This window comes from Perna viridis, chromosome 8 (assembly GCF_037379345.1).
Source record: "Perna viridis isolate PV_CMFRI_1.1 ecotype Kerala chromosome 8, ASM3737934v1, whole genome shotgun sequence".
NCBI classification, from domain to species: domain Eukaryota; kingdom Metazoa; phylum Mollusca; class Bivalvia; order Mytilida; family Mytilidae; genus Perna; species Perna viridis.
This window is the reverse complement of record NC_142452.1, coordinates 37,466,946-37,484,265: the sequence shown is the minus strand read 5'-3', so window position 1 is coordinate 37,484,265 and position 17,320 is coordinate 37,466,946. Positions and strand designations below refer to the sequence as shown.

Sequence of the window (17,320 nt, the reverse complement as noted above, 5' to 3'; positions counted from 1 at the left end):
CGACATCTTTTATCGGCATATTGCTATTCTTGTCTGATATTTTTTTATCTGTCTACTGCATTTATACTAATCATATCGCGATTTAAAATGGGATCGTAATAGGCCGTTACTTCACCAAAAACAAAATGGCGTTGGTTTTGATAATCTCTACAGAAACATCACATCTAGCCGTGATATTTTCTGTTTGAACTTAAAAACTGCTGTACTTCGGTATGTATTTGTTTGAAGTTATGTGTAAACATATATTAGCTGATGACACATCAGTGTTAACTAATCTTAAAGGGCAAAAACTGTAAACGGTTGCCATTTAACTTATTTGAAATGTCATTCAAGGATAAAGGTTCGGTGACAGCGTTGAAGCAACGACGTTGGCAAATATTACAATACAAATAAAATAAAATAAAATAAAATGAAAAAAAATAATAATAAAAAAAACCAAAAACACAAGCAATACAAAGAAAGAAAAAAATACAACCCATAAAAAATAAGCCCAAAATAAATTAGAAAAAAATGTTTATTTAAAGCTTACATACATGTAAGAAAACAAGAGACTCCCAGGAGCTTAACCTGGTGAAACTTTGTCTTTCAAGAGCAATAAATTGAAAACAAGGAGTTGTCCAACTATTTTGTCTAAACATGAATTTATTAAGGATCATTTCAGCGATTGAAAGTTTCTTTCTATCTATTATAGTTTTCAAGATATTGGCTAAAAACTGTAAACAAAGTCATTTTTCATCTTTTAAGGGTAATAACTCTTACAAAGAATCACCGGACAACTTTGATCCCGGAAGACCTAATAAGGGTCATTTCAGCAATCGAAAAAGTTATGCTAAATCTAACGGTTTTGGAGATATATGCAAAAAACATACACTCTGACCCCCATGTTCCATTTATAGTAATAGTGGCCATGTTATTCAACGGATCAAAAATCCCCGTATCAGTTCTATGTAAGATACCCCACGAAACATTCATACCAAGTTTGATTCCAATTGGTCGAGTGGTGTCAGAGGAGAAGGTTTTTGAAAGAAAAAAAAATTCAAGATCCTTCTATGAAAAACATTAATTGAAATTTATTCAGTGTTTTACTGTGATAAAAGAAACAAAATATATAATTTTCAAGAAATTTTAATACATATTTCATGGAAATAATTTCAATAACATACAGAAGCTGCATCAATAAGTTATTTCTCGTAGATGTTGTGTACCCCCTTTATTTGGTTTTTAAGTGTTTGGTGTTGAAATAAAAATATAAGAAAGAACAGCGATAGATTGTTTTAATTTTACATTTTACCAATGTCGCGTGAGACGAAAATAAAAGCTGCTACATTAAGGTTAAATCATTCAAAACATGCATAATGGAAATAAACAGAGATTCATTTCAAATTAAGAGTAATTTCGGCTTTAAAACTAACGACCAAATCTTCACTAAGCACATTTTGATTCGAAATCATTTCTATAGCTCTAATCAATTTTTTAAACCCTTAATTACAACTGCGCAAATTCCCCAAATTAATTTTTATACTTCTTCAAAATTGTCGGGAAAATTCAATACAAAAGGTCGTTAAAAGAAATATGCGTTGTAAATTCAAAGATGAACAATGACTGCAGACGGACTGATCCTGAAATACATTAAGTAATTTTCTAGTTCATTTTTGGGGGTATGATTCCTAAATAAAGGGTATGAACGCAATTACCAAATGATAAAATCCAGGTAGTAGTAAAACAAATAGTCAACAGAAAAGTCAGTAAAACAAATGGCATTATCAGGGTAAACACTGGAAAAAAGGAAACCACCACAATGGTCCTGACACAATGGTCCTGACAAAATGGTCCTAACTTCGTACCAGGGATGGGTTCAAATACTTTTAAAAGTAATTCAAAACTTTCAATTACTTTGGAATTTTTGTGAAATACATTTAATTGCAATTACTTTGATTTTCAAAATGTATTTGATTTTTTCAAATACTTTGAAAATGTCATTAATTACGTTTCAGATACTTCATTATTTGAAGGACTACAATATATGACACATAAACTAATAAATTCTCTAAAAGGTCTAGCAGGCATCACTCACAGATTCAAATTGCAAATGAAGTTTTCCTTAAAATTTCACTTCAAAATAAACAAAAATCATTCTACTTTTAATACACACTATTTTATTATTTGATGTTTGGCACTTTCTTAATCACTTTCACACCTTTTCTTATTTCAAATAGTGTTGTTATTTAGGTGTCTAAATATGACCCATCTAGCCGTGATATTTTCTGTCTGAACTTAAAACCGCTGTACTTCGGTGTGTATTTGTTTGAAGTTATGTGTAATCATATATTTGCTGATGACACATCAGTGTTAATACTCTTAAAGGACAAAAACTATAAATGGTTGCCATTTTACTTATTTGAAATGTCATTCAAGGGTATAGGTTCGGTGACAACGTTGAGGCAACGACGTTGACAAATATTAAAGAAGTTAATCAGTAAGCATTGCATTTTCAAATTGGTAGTTTAGTAAGTGTAAGATTCGATTTTGTGTACAAGGTTGATCTAATTTAACCAACAAATATCAACTTTTAAGTGTCAGTGTCTTTATAAATCCGACGTTGAAACAAAATCATAAAACACCTAGGTTATATTACTATAATTTCACTAGTTGTCAGATTAGAACCAGAAACAAGAACAGGTCTGCAATTTTATGTTCTATGTCGTATGTTTCTGATTTCCATATCTGGTCTTTGTCCCTGGATAGCATTCATTTGATTTGCGTTATAATCGTAATTCCCTAGTTATCACTTTCAATGTAAAGAGCGACAATTCCATTGAAAACAGTTCAAAAACCGATACAGGTAGGGCTGCTAATAAGTGTAAAATTGGAGAATTCTATTTGGAAATACCAGTACACCTTTTTTTCATAGTTCGCCCCCCCCCCAAAAAAAAAAAAAAAAAAAAAAAAAAATAAAAAAAAAAAAAAAAAAAAAAAAAAAAAAAAAAAATAAAAAAAAATAAATAAAAAACAACAACACAAGCAATACAAAGAAAGAAAAAAATACAACCCATAAAAATAAGCCCGAAATAAATTAGAAAACAATGTTTATTTAAAACTTACATACATGTAAGAAAACAAGAGGCTCCCAGGAGCTTAACCTGGTTAAAGTTTGTCTTTCAAGAGCAATAAATTGAACAAAGAGTTGTCCAACAATTTTGACTAAACAAAATTATCTTAAGGATCATTTCAGCGATTGAAAGGTTCTTTCTATCTATTATATTTTTCAAGATATTGGCTGAAAACTGTACAAAAGGCATTTTTCATCTTTCAAGGGCAATAACTCTTACAAAGAATCGCTTGACACCTTTGACCCCGGAAGACCTTTAAAAGTCTTATAATAAGGGTCATTTCCGCAATTGAAATAGTTATGCTAAACCTAACGGTTTTGGAGATATATGCAAAAAACACACACTCTGACCCTGATGTTCCATTTATAGTAATAATGGCCATGTTATTCAACGGATCAAAAATTCCCCACATCAGTTCTATGCAGGATACCCCAAGAAACACTCATATCAAATTTGGTCCCAATTGGTCAAGTGGTGTCGAAGAAGATTTTTGAAAGGAAAAAAATTCAAAGTAGCATAAAAACGTCGAAAAATGGCAATAACTCCAACATGGCTTAACATATTAAAATGAAAATTTCACCCCAGATAGATCTCATCATGCTAAATACTTTTACCTTAACAGGTTCATAATTGCTTTTTAAGGATGCTCTTCTGGATAGTTTTCCTGATCTATGCATTTGGAAAGTTTTGTCTGGCTTGATTAAAACTCATTGTTTCAGTTTTTAGTGGAGTCCTAGTTGCTCATTTGATTTTGTTACTTTTTATGTATGATTTTAGTTACTTTATATTCTCTGTTTTCTATGCCTGGTCTTTGTCCCTGGATTACATTCTTTTGATTACTTCTATAACCTTGGTTCCCTTGATTACTCTTTGATTACCGCTATAACCTTGGTTCCCTTTATTACTCTTTAATTACCGCTATAACCTTGGTTCCCTTGATTACTCTTTGCTTACCGCTATAACCTTGGTTCCTTTGATTACTCTATCCTATAAAATTTCAATATTGGTTGTTGTTTTGTCTTGTTTGTTTTTGTGCTTCCCGTGATTTTATTTTCTTCCCTCAATACTTCTTCTATTGTTTTACATTTAGCGTTTTCATTTTATTCTGTTTTTCTCTCTATGTGGGTTTCAGAGTTTCCGTTTTTTTGCAATAGAGCACTATGAAAATGGTTGTACTTCGGGAAATGAACTATGGTTTTAAATAAAATAAAGTTAAAAGTTTTATTGTTACTTAAGATGTTATACTGAATCTTAGTAAAAGTAAACGACAAAACGTGACAAATAATACTAGATACAGTTAACATCATCTACTGTTTAATAAAATGAACGATTTTATTCACTCATTTTTAGTAAAAAAGTATTATTTATATTTCGTTTCTTGATACATGATTATGAGTGGTAATTTTGATAATAAAGTGAAACCTGTCTAGACCGAACACTAAACAGAAAACTTGTCTAAACCACCAAAATCTAAAACACCAGTCCTTTCGTTTTACCATAGATGCATTTTGAACCGAGGTAAACTGATATACTCAGTATTGTACAGTCCATAAAATGCTTCATTATATTTTCATCATATACTATAAGCCTGTAGTCTTATTAGGTTTAACCTTTTTGATGAGTTGATTTATCTCAAGGTTTGAGAAATATATATTATAGAAATAATATAGGTACGTATCTTAAGCATAATGTGGAAATGGCAGCAGAGGTTGATGAAAAATTGATTGGTGCACCAAACATGACATCTTAGACAATTTAAAGCATTTTTTTTTTTCATTTTAATTTCTGATACTTGTCTATGTACAAAGTCCAGATGAGGAGAAGATACTTAATCAAAACGGTATTTAGCTTGAGATTTAAAAAAAAAAAGGAGAACAGACAAATCCACGTCACAGTATACACCAACACCAGGTAAAGAAAAAAAATCTTGTTAAAACAAAAGCAAAACAAAACCCTTATAAATACACTTAAAAAACAACGCTTGTTACAAATCAAATGTGCTGTTGTGAGATGAGACAGAATGCTCTATGAATGATCACTGTTTTATATCTTAGAATGACTCTAATCTATAACAAGTTTTAAACTCCAGTGCATTATATGACCATGCATTTGCACTTATCAATGCTATTATTCAAACAAATCATGATATTAGTTCCAATGTCACTAGTTGTTAATCACTGAATATTAACACAAGGTATTGTGACAAGTTATTTTTCATGATCATATAAAATAACATTTTTTCATATTTCGATGGAATACCAAACACTGTAAATATCAAAAATGCTCTTGTAATTTGAATTAAAACCAGGCATCTTTGATTGACCTTTATGAGAACCCTGGAAGGAAAACCATGTTGTTTTGTTCAATTCAAAATTCAACATAATTCAAAATAAGACATTTGAAATTACATATTTCATCAATACCCTTTCAAAAAAGCAAATACCAACAAACAAACAAACATCTCTAACCCCAACCCCAAAAAAAACTTTACATAAAATATAAGATAACATAAAGTGCATCTGCATTTATAGGTTTTATTTGTATACCCTATTTATATGAAGTTTTGCATGACGTTTGGGGGAAATAGTATTCGAAGCGGAAATAAAAGATCAGATCGTTGTACACGAGTTCGTACCTGTGAGACTGATGTAAGGGATGGTCTCGTCAATACATGCGCGTAAAACACTAAATTATCAGATTGATTGAATCACTAAATTTGATTAAGAATAATTGGCATTCCTGCATATAGCAGTATTTCTGACAAATGTAATTATTCAACACCAAACTTATCCTTTATTGGTATTAATAATAATGTTATGTCTTGAATCGTCACTTTTAGCAATGGACAAAACAAGTTTGATTCACACTTAGTCATGCAAAAATAAATAAAATGGAACATGTGTGCACTTTTTGTGAACAATTAGGCTAAAAAGGTCATAGCAGGCCAAAATAAAAGTTTTTGTGGAGTTTCTGTTCATATGCACTTGTAAATTTAGTATATCAAACTTCCTCCGATGCCCTTGTTATATAAATATCAGGGCTTCCATGACTTTTACAATTAATATCAGGATGTCCATTCTTATGAAAGGATGCGGTTTTTAAAATTTTGAATTTGTAACTGAATATTATCCCATCAACTCATTCTAGTTACATAATGTGTTCGTCAAAATGAGCATTTATATACCAAATGTTTAGTTTGAAGGTGTCTATGCACTTTATTTAATAATCGACAATGTAAAAACATACTAGTGTGAAAATAAATGTCGTCAGTGATTGTTCTTTCAAACCAGGCAGCTACGACAGATAGTATTGTAAATACAAATGGACACATACACTGAACAATATTTTTCATTAAGACGAAAGAACTAGACAAAGAAATCATTTCGTCAAAGAGACAGACTAATTTTTGCTGAATCCATTTGTTCACTTAATGTTTCAGCATGCCCATCCTAAAAACAAAATACTGTTTATGAAAAGCAATCTCAGATATTCTGTTGTTTTTATCGATGGTGAAATCAAAATTATTTATTTTTCAAAATGCGAAGACATAATAGTATCACATTTTAATTTAAGCCATATACCATCCCCATATAGCTCATTTGCATAGCAACATTTGTTAAGTCCGAGTTGCTCATTTATATTGTTTCTTTCTAGATATTATTTTGTATATTTATATCGTTTTAAGGTGATATATGTTAATTACCTGTAGTAACCAGTAACTACATGCGATCCGTTGACTTATCAATAATTGATTCAAATAACATGCTTTAAAATATAATGAAGATAAAACGAAGGAGTAAGAAACATATCGTAATAATTTCGAAGGAAATGGCAAAAGGGAGGTAATTAAAACGAAAAAAAAAACAACCTGAAACTGAAATTTGCGTGATAAAAAATACCAGTTTGCTAATGTAGCATACAAACTGGAATATGGTATCATTATAAGGTGTGTAGCTTAACTTTTATTATTCAAATTAGGCAAAGCTTGAAGTATTTATTGATATCATTTATTGATTGTATTGATGTTAATACAAAAATAACCAGCTGGTTATTTATTTTACACCATCTGAATTCAAAGTATATGCTGAATATTTATATATATAAAGGTAATAGCTGATCCTACGCCCAGCTAAAAATCTCTAGCAATAGAGCTTTATCAATCTACCGATCATTTGTCTTCGCAGATTGCTGAAGTGTCATTGTAAAAGTTATTTGTAACTTAAAAACATTTTTTGACAAACAAGTAATCATTATACGGAAGACCGGTACATCTCTGTCAAGAAATGGAAAATTCTTTAAAGAAAACAGAAATTATATTACTGCTTTGCCATTGAATTATCCAGAAGTTTTTTTTTAAGTTCTGTACTCTGCTGTACAACAAATGAATTTCAGAAATGTAGCTACAATACATGTTAATTGGTTCCCAAAGAAAGCAGAAACCGTTTCAGAACACCTTCGTTCGTCATGATCTTATTTTTACCTTATGTTGTACAATTTGTTCTTCGTTTGTTTATGTTCATGCTCTCTGTCTTGTTCAAGGATTTCTCCTGTTCTCTGTCTTGTCCAAGGATTTCTGCTGTGTACTCTGTCTTGTCTAAGGATTTCCCCTGTTCTCTCTGTCTTGTCGAATGATTTCTCCTGTGTTCTTTGTCTTGTCCAAGGATTTCTCCTGTGTTCTTTGTCTTGTCCAAGAATTTCTCCTCTTCTCTGTTTTGTTCAGGGATTTCTCCTGTTCTCTGTCTTATCAAATGATTTCTCCTGTGTGCTCTGTCTTGTCGAAGGATTTCTCCTGTTCTCTGTCTTGTCCAAGGATTCCCCATGTGTTCTCTGTTTTGTCGAATGATTTCTTCTGTGTTCTATGTCTTATCCAAGGATTTCTCCTGTGTGCTATGTCTTGTCGAATGATTTCTCCTGTTCTTTGTCTTGCTCAAGGATTTCTCCTTTTCTTTATCTTGCTCAAGGATTTCTCCTTTTCTCTGTCTTGTCCAAGGATTCCCCATGTGTTCTCTGTTTTGTCGAATGACGTCTCCTGTGTTCTATGTCTTATCCAAGGATTTCCCCTGTGTTCTCTGTCTTGTCCAAGGATTTCGCATGTGTTATCTGTCTTGTCAAAGGATTTTCCACGTGTTCTCTGTCTTGTCAAATGATTTCTCCTGTGTTCTCAGCTTGTCGGAGAATTTCTCCTGTGTTCTCTATCTTGTCCAAGGAATTTTCATGTGTTGTAAGTCTTGTCCAAGGATTTCGCATGTGTTTTCTGTCTTGTCCAAGGATCTCCCATGTGTTCTCTGTCTTGTCGAAGGATTTCTCCTGTGTTATCTGTCTTGTCGAAGGGTTTCTCCTGTGTTCTCTGTTTTGTCGAATGATTTCTCCTGTGTTCTCTATCTTTTCGAAGGATTTCTCCTGTGTTCTATGTCTTATCCTAGGATTTCCCTGTGTTCTCTGTATTGTCGAAGGATTTCTCCTGCGTTCTCTATCTTGTCCAAGGAATCCTCCTGTGTTGTCTGTCTTGTCCAAGAATTTCCCCTTAGTTTGCGCCTTCGGTGTTACCATCTCGTTTTTATCACTCGTTTGATTTTGACGACAACATTCTATCAATCATCATGTTATATTGCCTTTCACACAACTCCAATCATGTAAAAGGAAGCAATAAGAGAAAAGAGCAATTATTACATCAGCCTTATACATGTCAAGTTGTGTTAATTTTATCTTGAAAGACTGTGTCGAAAAACCAATCAAGTTCTAACAGGTTAACGATCCTGAAACCACTCAGGAATGTATCATTTATAGAAAGCAAAGAGTTTATGAATAAAACAAGTTGACATGGTAAAATATTTGTAGAGTTTTATTAGTTACTAAAGTGTATCAGTTTTGCATATTAATGGTTCTAGACGTTTCGTATATTTGACTGATAGATTAATGTCGACAAAAGTGTCAAGCTACTAAAGGTTAAAAAGAAGTCTAATGTCACATGGTGAGATGTAATTCTTGTTTTTTCATATAAAAAATATTTTTCGTGATATAGATTACAGGTAATGCATCGTAATATTTTGTCGTAGAAATGAATCTCTTAATTCTCAGTTGCTCACACATGAAATTATACAATTATTCGAAGACCAATTCAAAAATGAAACTTAAATCCTACTGAAGAACTTTGCCCAAGGTAGCGTACCGGTAAATTATGTCTTGACCAATCAAAATCATTATGAATAATAGCAATCCCGGAACACCGTACATTTTCTGAATCGTCCCATTAGTTATTTTTAAACTTTCTGTATCGGTGATAGTCTTTCTCAGTATTGAGTTTCATGTTACTGGCTCGCCATGCCTTCTAAATTTCAAATTACGGCACTGCCTATAGGAGGTGGACAATTTTTAAGGGTGCTCAGAATAAACTATATTATTGTCAATATTGAATGAGTTGAAATTATTTCAAAAGACGAATGTTTTAAATGTCTACTTTCCTAGTTTTCAACTGGTCTGATTTTAGGCTTTGCCTTTAAGAGACGGAGCTAATTATACAAAAATATTTGGCTATGTTGATAATACACAACAATGTTGCTAAACAAAGCGCAACTACAAGACCTTTTATAACACACCCTCTGCGTCAATGTTAAAAGTTGAAACAACCACATGATAACTGCAGTCGTCATTTCCTAAAAATGTTACACCTGACAGAACGACTTTGAGCCATGTTTGAGACTATCCACGTCTATAGGACATCGGTGGTGCTCCGACCCTACTGCTAGAATTCCAAGTAATTTGCATGTCTTAGAAACGACCCGACTTTACATGATAACGATCATCTCAAGAGGGTATAACTCTACATTTCTACGCTATGTCTAGCACCAAAAATAATACCCAGCAGCAGACAACACCTTATAATCTTTGTCCGCAATATCATCTAGATCACGTGAAACATAAGATGTTTTCCCTGGAAACGTAAATATCCATGAACATGTGATTATCAAACTCACTATCACGTAATGGATGTGTATGAAAACAATGTGTTGATAACGTCAATCATAACATACTTCTTATACCTTTAAAAGTGTTAAAAACTCAGCTGAAAATTGTTCATGTATCGTAATTAATGTTTCTATTATCAAGGTCGTTTTTATTGAAAACAACCTGATTGTCCTAATCTAGTAACATTGTTGATTAATAGAAATAAAGCGACCTCTGGTTTTAAGTTCATATATTTATAAGTGCCCTCCTCTATAAGAATCAGTAGTTGGTGATACATGATTTTGATAGATGATTCCCTTTTTATTTTAGCAAATTGAGTAAAATATCATTGAAACGCACTTAAAATGTAAATTTCAAGGACAGATAACTCTGTCAAAAACCTCACTAAACTAACATTCTACATTCAGGAAAAATTCTGAACAAATCCAGTGATGAAGTGACCAAAAAGTTAATAAGTCTACCGGAAAATTATTTTTGTGTGATATTGTATTGTAAGAACTGTTGGGCTTAGACGTGTATGTTCCTGATACAGAAACTGATATTTACGTTAAATAGAATGGTACCTTTTTAATCAGATTGCACCCTGTTACAAATCCATCAGAACTACGAACAGGATTGTTGGTTCATTATGGATATTTCATTTCATGTAATTTTATTTCCAAACTCAAGGCTCCTCGGAGAAGAAAGGGTATTTTATTTGTTTTTATACTAGAAGTTCTTCTTTATTATTTGTAGATCGAGCTTTCTCTGATTACACTGTAAAACAATTGCCCCCCTTGGACTGATAAATTTTTATATCAAATACATATATATTGCTTGACGCTCTCTTTATTCAATAAGGGGTGTTTGAAAATATCGAAGATTGTTTTATGATTCAGTGAAATATAAATGAAATTATCTGAATCAGTATAAATGATATACTGTTAAGTTTCCACAAACTGGTTATTAAATTATTTTCCTTGTGTATGGATAAATTAAATGCAATGCGTAGGAATATTAATTTTATCATAAGGACTTTGCATGGATAAATCCTTATCAAAATTGATTGCAGAGATCGTGAGGCACTAATTAACAAATATACCAAGCCTTTTCATTAAGAATATTGTCACAAATATGCATAATTTAACTATCCCCCGTGAAATTAAATTTGTTGAAATAGCTAAAAGTCTCAATAGCAAAGTTTCCAACTCGAAACTCGAATTCGTGAATGCAACCCATTTTTCAAACTACAAATATAAATTATGTTCCTTTTAGCCAGGAAATTAATCTTTCTATATTACATAAAAGATCAGTCCGTCCTGATGATGAATTAAAAATGAAACAGCCTACTTCTATCTCTAAAGATTATACGACCACAAAGAAAGCTGATGATTAAAAAAACGCTCAGATGACTTGAAAATAGGAACCAACCAGAGAATCTGCCTCTTTTGAATGTTTTAACGGCAGATACTAGCACGCGACAGAAATCAAGGTAAGGATATTTTGCTCTTATTGACTTCCGAATGGATTGATACCGTATTTAGTTGTCATATAACATGTAATACCCATATTCATAGCGATAAAATTAAGGTAAGAATTCTTAAAGAATTATTATTCCATATATTGTAGTAACGTTTATATCAAGGAACAATACTACTAGAGAGTATTTGGACATTTTGTCGAAAAACCCGCATCTATTTAATTTATCTATTGCTTTATCGGTTGAAACTGTTATTGACCTGCACGATTCATCTACATGATTATTTATATATTTATTCCTTAAAAAAGCAAAAACCACAGACATTGATAAATTAGTGAAAATTGTTTTTTTCGCGATCGTAAACTTTAGAAGTTCTCCTACCAAAACGAACAAAGGTAAATGACAGTTCCTATGAGGAGACAAGCACACCGAAAGACTAGATATTATTCGTATTCATTAAAGTGTTGGATTTATTCAGTTTTAATGAGGTTGTGTACATCTATAAGAACATTATTTAATTAACTAGCTATCAAATTATCTAAAATGTTCAATATCAGGCAGGTGAAAATAGATGGATCGATTTATGTTTTCAGTTACATTTTATACAATTAAGTATCAGTCTATAAAAATTAAACAGGAGGTGATTCATGCATGTCAAAAATTTTATTTTTTGTTCAGAAACAGTAACTGATCACATAACAAGTCTCAGTTTTTTTATTCGGTTGTTGCGTTTTTGAGATACAAATAATAAAGATTGTACATTGAATTTGCACTTTGCAAGAGTTATCGTTCTTTATTTGGTTGAATTTGGTTGATTTTAGTGGGAGATAAATGTACAATTTTCTAAAAATGCAGATTTGAATGCAGAAATGATTATCGTTATTAGAAAGTATAGCAGATGTAGAGTGAAAAAAACATTGTTTGTTTGGAGTTTTTTTTTACAAAATGAATCACTTTACCATTGGTAGTGTCTGAATTTTATGTGAACAGTAAATCTTTTGATAAAAGGGATAAACATCACGAGAAAGCCAGTTAATTTAGGTGTATTGACAGAGTCAATAAGACACATTCTGTTTACAGAAATTGCATTAGTATTCTGTATATTTACACAAATAGTGAATGAAAATAAGTATTAGTTTCAATTACAAATTCAATTATTCTTACAGTAGAAATTCGGTATGTTTATATTTGATAGATACAAACTGTTTTGGCAGTACATGTGTATTACTACCTCACGAGAATATTCAAAACCGCGGAAACCAACGTTATTCAAAATAGTTATATATCTAGATTGACCGTTGCAATGTATAAATGTACCCTTGAATGTAATTTAATGTTTCCCTAGTCAGAACAGCTGAGTGTTTTAGGTCTCAATTGACCGTAACCATAATGTACCCAGGAACATTATTATATTTTGCAAGTTGCAAGTGTTTACATAAATATTTGTAATTTCCGAATGAATAATAGCAATACAAGAAATAATAAAACCGGGCAAAATGCGATGATGGCGGTTAAGGATACGATTTTTTTTCACTGATTATCAATTAAATAGGCATTACACCTCAGAAAATAATTATTCATAACAGTATTGCCTGTTTCTGATATTGTATGATAGCGTCTTAATCCGCCATAATTTTGATCTTGTAATTCCACATTCAAATAAATGCGCATAATAGGAAAGAAAAATATAAAATATAAAAATGTATTTTTTTAATATTTTAATTTATGTTAACTATATATGATATAATCTTGATATTGCAATATCGATAGATCATATCCTATGTATAAAAATATGTGTAAAAAGTACTACAGTCTACTTTCAGCTGTAATGTGGACAAAAACGATTTATTTAACAATGAAGCATATAACTAATTTCAGAACATCGAAAAATAACATTGGCAAAAAGTGAGAATATATATAAAATAGCAACTGCGAATAGTTTGTATCGTGTTGTGACTTTTTCTTGCTTAAAAAATATGCTAAATATACAACGTCACGATTTTAAGGCTATAATTATATAAGTGCCAGTCTCTGTAAAAATCAGGCAGGTGGTGAAACATCATTATTTTGATAGTATAATTTGACTATTTGCACCATCAGAAAATCAAGAACAATATTTTCCATATAATTTGGGCAAATTGAGAACATGGGCAGATAACTCTGTCAATTTTTTTTAACATTCTGTTGACAAATTTCTGAGAAAAACCAGTGATGCAGGGATCAAATAATGGTCTATTCAAATAGAGAAAGTATCCTTCAGTGATATAGCCAGATCGGTGAAGTTTTGACATACATATTTCTGAATTTTCCCATTTTGCCAGATTCTTACAAACACTTTCACTTAAATGTGATAACCATATAAAAAGAGAGTACCATTTACATTAGATTTACATTTTGAATGTTCAAACGTGATATTTTATGACGTTTTATGCAGATGTATCACATAGATTCAATATTATTGTCTGTAAACTTCGCGTCAGAGAATTTTTTTTTTCGTTAGTAAGTTGAAATATTCTATTTATAAAACAAACCATATACTAGGTATCTCAAAATACTTTTTTCAGAACAAAATAATTATTGTTCTGCATCCTTCGTTTGAAACAAAATTATGTCAGAAAAATAACCTTTACGTTATCTCTAGGATAACCAGGGAACCTTAGTTGGTTTCATTGTCCTGCACATACATTTTCAATGTTGCTAGAAAATTGTTGAAAAGTAATTGAGGGGTCCCAAAAAGGAGATGTCGGTCTAAAATGCATTTTTGTTTAAAGTCTGTGCGAAAAAAATGACATCATTTCGATCTCGAAAGTTTATTTGTTAGACTTGCAATCGATGTTGACTCCGTTCTTGTCCAAGTAGAAATTAATCGTAACATTGTTTTTAAACGTGAAAGTACTAATTTACTAAAAATAACCCTGCATGTCCAGAAAATATGCCACCGAGACACTAGACGCGTGACGTCATGATATTACACGCTTGTAAATAAAGTGATACCATGTTTGCATTTTTTTACCTTTGGAATATATTACCTTTAGAAAAGAAAGGGAAATGCCTTTTTCAAAGATACGAATGAGTAACATATACGTATAATATAAAACTGAAAAGTGCAAAACAACAAATTATATAGCAAGAGTAATCAAGGGAACCAAGGTTCTAGCGGTAATCAAAAGAATGTAATCCAGGGACAAAGACCAGACACGCAGAACAAAGAACAAAGAACACAAAGTAACTAAAATAATACTTACAATGTAACAAAAGCAAATGAGCAACTCGGACTCTACTACAAACTGGGAACATGGACCAGGTGCACCGGTAGGGTAAGTTTCCTCTGCTTTTCTAGAAACACCCGCCGAGTTGTAACAATGTTAACAAATCTTGCTTTTTCGGTGTAATGTTTTCGTCTCTTTGGAGTTTTGCTTCTGTTTTTGTGCTCGTCATTATTTTGTTCTACTTCTAAGTTTGAATATGCCTCTAACAATAGTTACATATATTTCATTTTGATATAACTTATCGTTAAATTTTCGTTCATTATCAAAATCTCTGTTAAACCCGTGTTAATTTGTAATGCCGATACCAAGTTGGGAACAATGTGGCTATTTTCATGTTTCCGGTTTATTCTTGTCTTTGCGAGTTCAAGTATCAGTTAAGGGAGTACCTAACTTATTTGGCTTTCTAACATTTCTTGACATTTTTATGCAGTGCTTTTCTTTGACAAAAGAATCAAATATTTATATATATTTCAAGAAATTTTAACCACATGTTTCCTGGGAATTACATCAGTGATGATCAAAAGTTTTTTTGATAACTTTTGATCACTAAGATGCTTTGAGTTTGATATTAAAATATCACAAAATAAAACGTTTTGCAGCTTTTAACATAATTATTTCCCTTAGGTGTACTTCTTAATAAGTACCTCGGATTTGTAGTTATGAGTTCGATCGGTAATTTTGTTACAAATGAATTTTGATTAAATAGGATGTTTATTTATCCTTACAAATAATAATAATAAATCTGAGTACACTTAAAAAAAAACGGAAGGTTTTAGATAAACATATTAATTCAATATTGATTGTTTTACTTTCTAATAATTAAGTAGTAGTCTTTTTAAAAATCAGACATGAGGTGATTCATGCATGTCAAAAACCCACCAAATTCAGTTTTAATTCTTATTCAGAATCAGTTACAGACCACATAACCAAGTCTTGGTTTTTTCATTTGGGTGTTGCGCCTTCGAGTTAAAATGTATATAGATTGTACATGAAATTACCACTTTGCAAGAGTTATTGTTCTTGATTTTGATTGATTTGGTTGATTTTAGTGGGAGATAAATGTATGATTTTCTCAAAGGTACAGATCTGAATATGTGAAGGACTACTGTAAGGTAAATGTATAGCATATGTAGATTGAAAAAAGCATTGTTTGTTTGGTGGGTTTTTCTTCATTATAAATCACTTAAATATGGACGGTAACTGAATTTTATATGTTCAGGTACTTAAATAACTCTCGTTTGTTTTAATGGCAAAAAGACTTAAATGATGGGATTGATAATGTCCTTTAAGTTATAAACAATGACAAGACGTTATGGGGTTTTACTCGTAGAATTACACAAATTTGAATTAAATGATTTTATGGAAATATATTTTTTGCTGTTGTTACCTGTGAGTGTTTGTGATTGCTCTATAACCTAATATAACGATAAAAATATACTCATTACCTATTACATGAGCTGTATCCTTTTCCAAGAGGTTGACAGAAGTCTTGGAAATCAGGAATTTGAAGGACCATTTACAATTTATAGTTAAGCTCTATCAAATTAGAGGTATATACAAGTAGCGTTGTAATATTGATTCAAATTGATTTATTTGACGAATAAAACGCAAAATGAGTAACAGCCAAATCAGTTTTATCATGTGTTTAGAAATTAATAACAAGCAGATGTGACTTGTCAGAATTTCATCAATAATAAGGGCCTTTTAGATAGATCTATCAGTTTCGTATAGTGGATTTGGTTCTAGACTCTCGCAGACTTAAGGCGAATTGTCTGTGAGACGAGTAGTTCGTCTATATACAACTTCCGTATTCAACCGCAATTCACGTCACGCCAGACTAAAATCAGACCCCGGTTGCTTTAAGATCATAGATTTGTTCGTATGAATAAACGTCAAATACTCTTACTTAAAACAAAAATTTCAAAAGACGTAAGAAATTTTATGAAATCTCTCATTTGTCATACTTCTACTTTTTTCAACAAAGTTCATGCCGATTATGATTCACACATATTTTTAAAATTCCAAAAGCCTCTATACTATTTATGTCAGCCGTCTTTTCCTTCTGAATTTGAGTAAATTCGTAAGCTATGGCTGATTCTAAATACTTTTATCAACTTTTAATGTAATAAGGAATTTAGCAACTTTTCATGGTCAATGGAACATGGAACATCGGTTCGATTCTATGCATAAAGAAGTAATTATCCGCCTTTAGAATCTATGTGTGAAACATTCATTTCATTCCTGACTGAACGCGGATTTTGGCCGAATAAGATGGCAGTATGAACATATATCTATCATATGACCTATATATACTTTATATTTTTATGAAAATGAAATCAATAAGACGTATTGTTATGGCCAAAGATCATAAGATTATGAAGAGAGTAATTACGAGTAAAAAAGTACGATTGAATTATATCGATGTGCCAATGTCACTTCAACCCAGACGCTGAGTCACCACTTGACAAATAGACAGACGAATAAACAAACATTTTAAAATGCAAAAAAAAATATTC

At 31.4% G+C, this 17,320-nt stretch overlaps 1 protein-coding gene across 2 annotated transcripts in view; it reads left to right on the top strand.

The window, feature by feature from the left end:
- Positions 1 to 11,411: 11,411 nt before the first annotated feature.
- Positions 11,412 to 17,320, top strand: part of LOC148610384 (uncharacterized) — a 31,018-nt gene continuing 25,109 nt past the window's right edge. The window contains exon 1 of one of the 2 annotated variants that reach the window (XM_088542979.1): positions 11,412 to 11,547. The gene's annotated coding sequence lies outside the window, so the exon portion shown is untranslated. The other variant, XM_088542980.1, reaches the window with a different exon arrangement.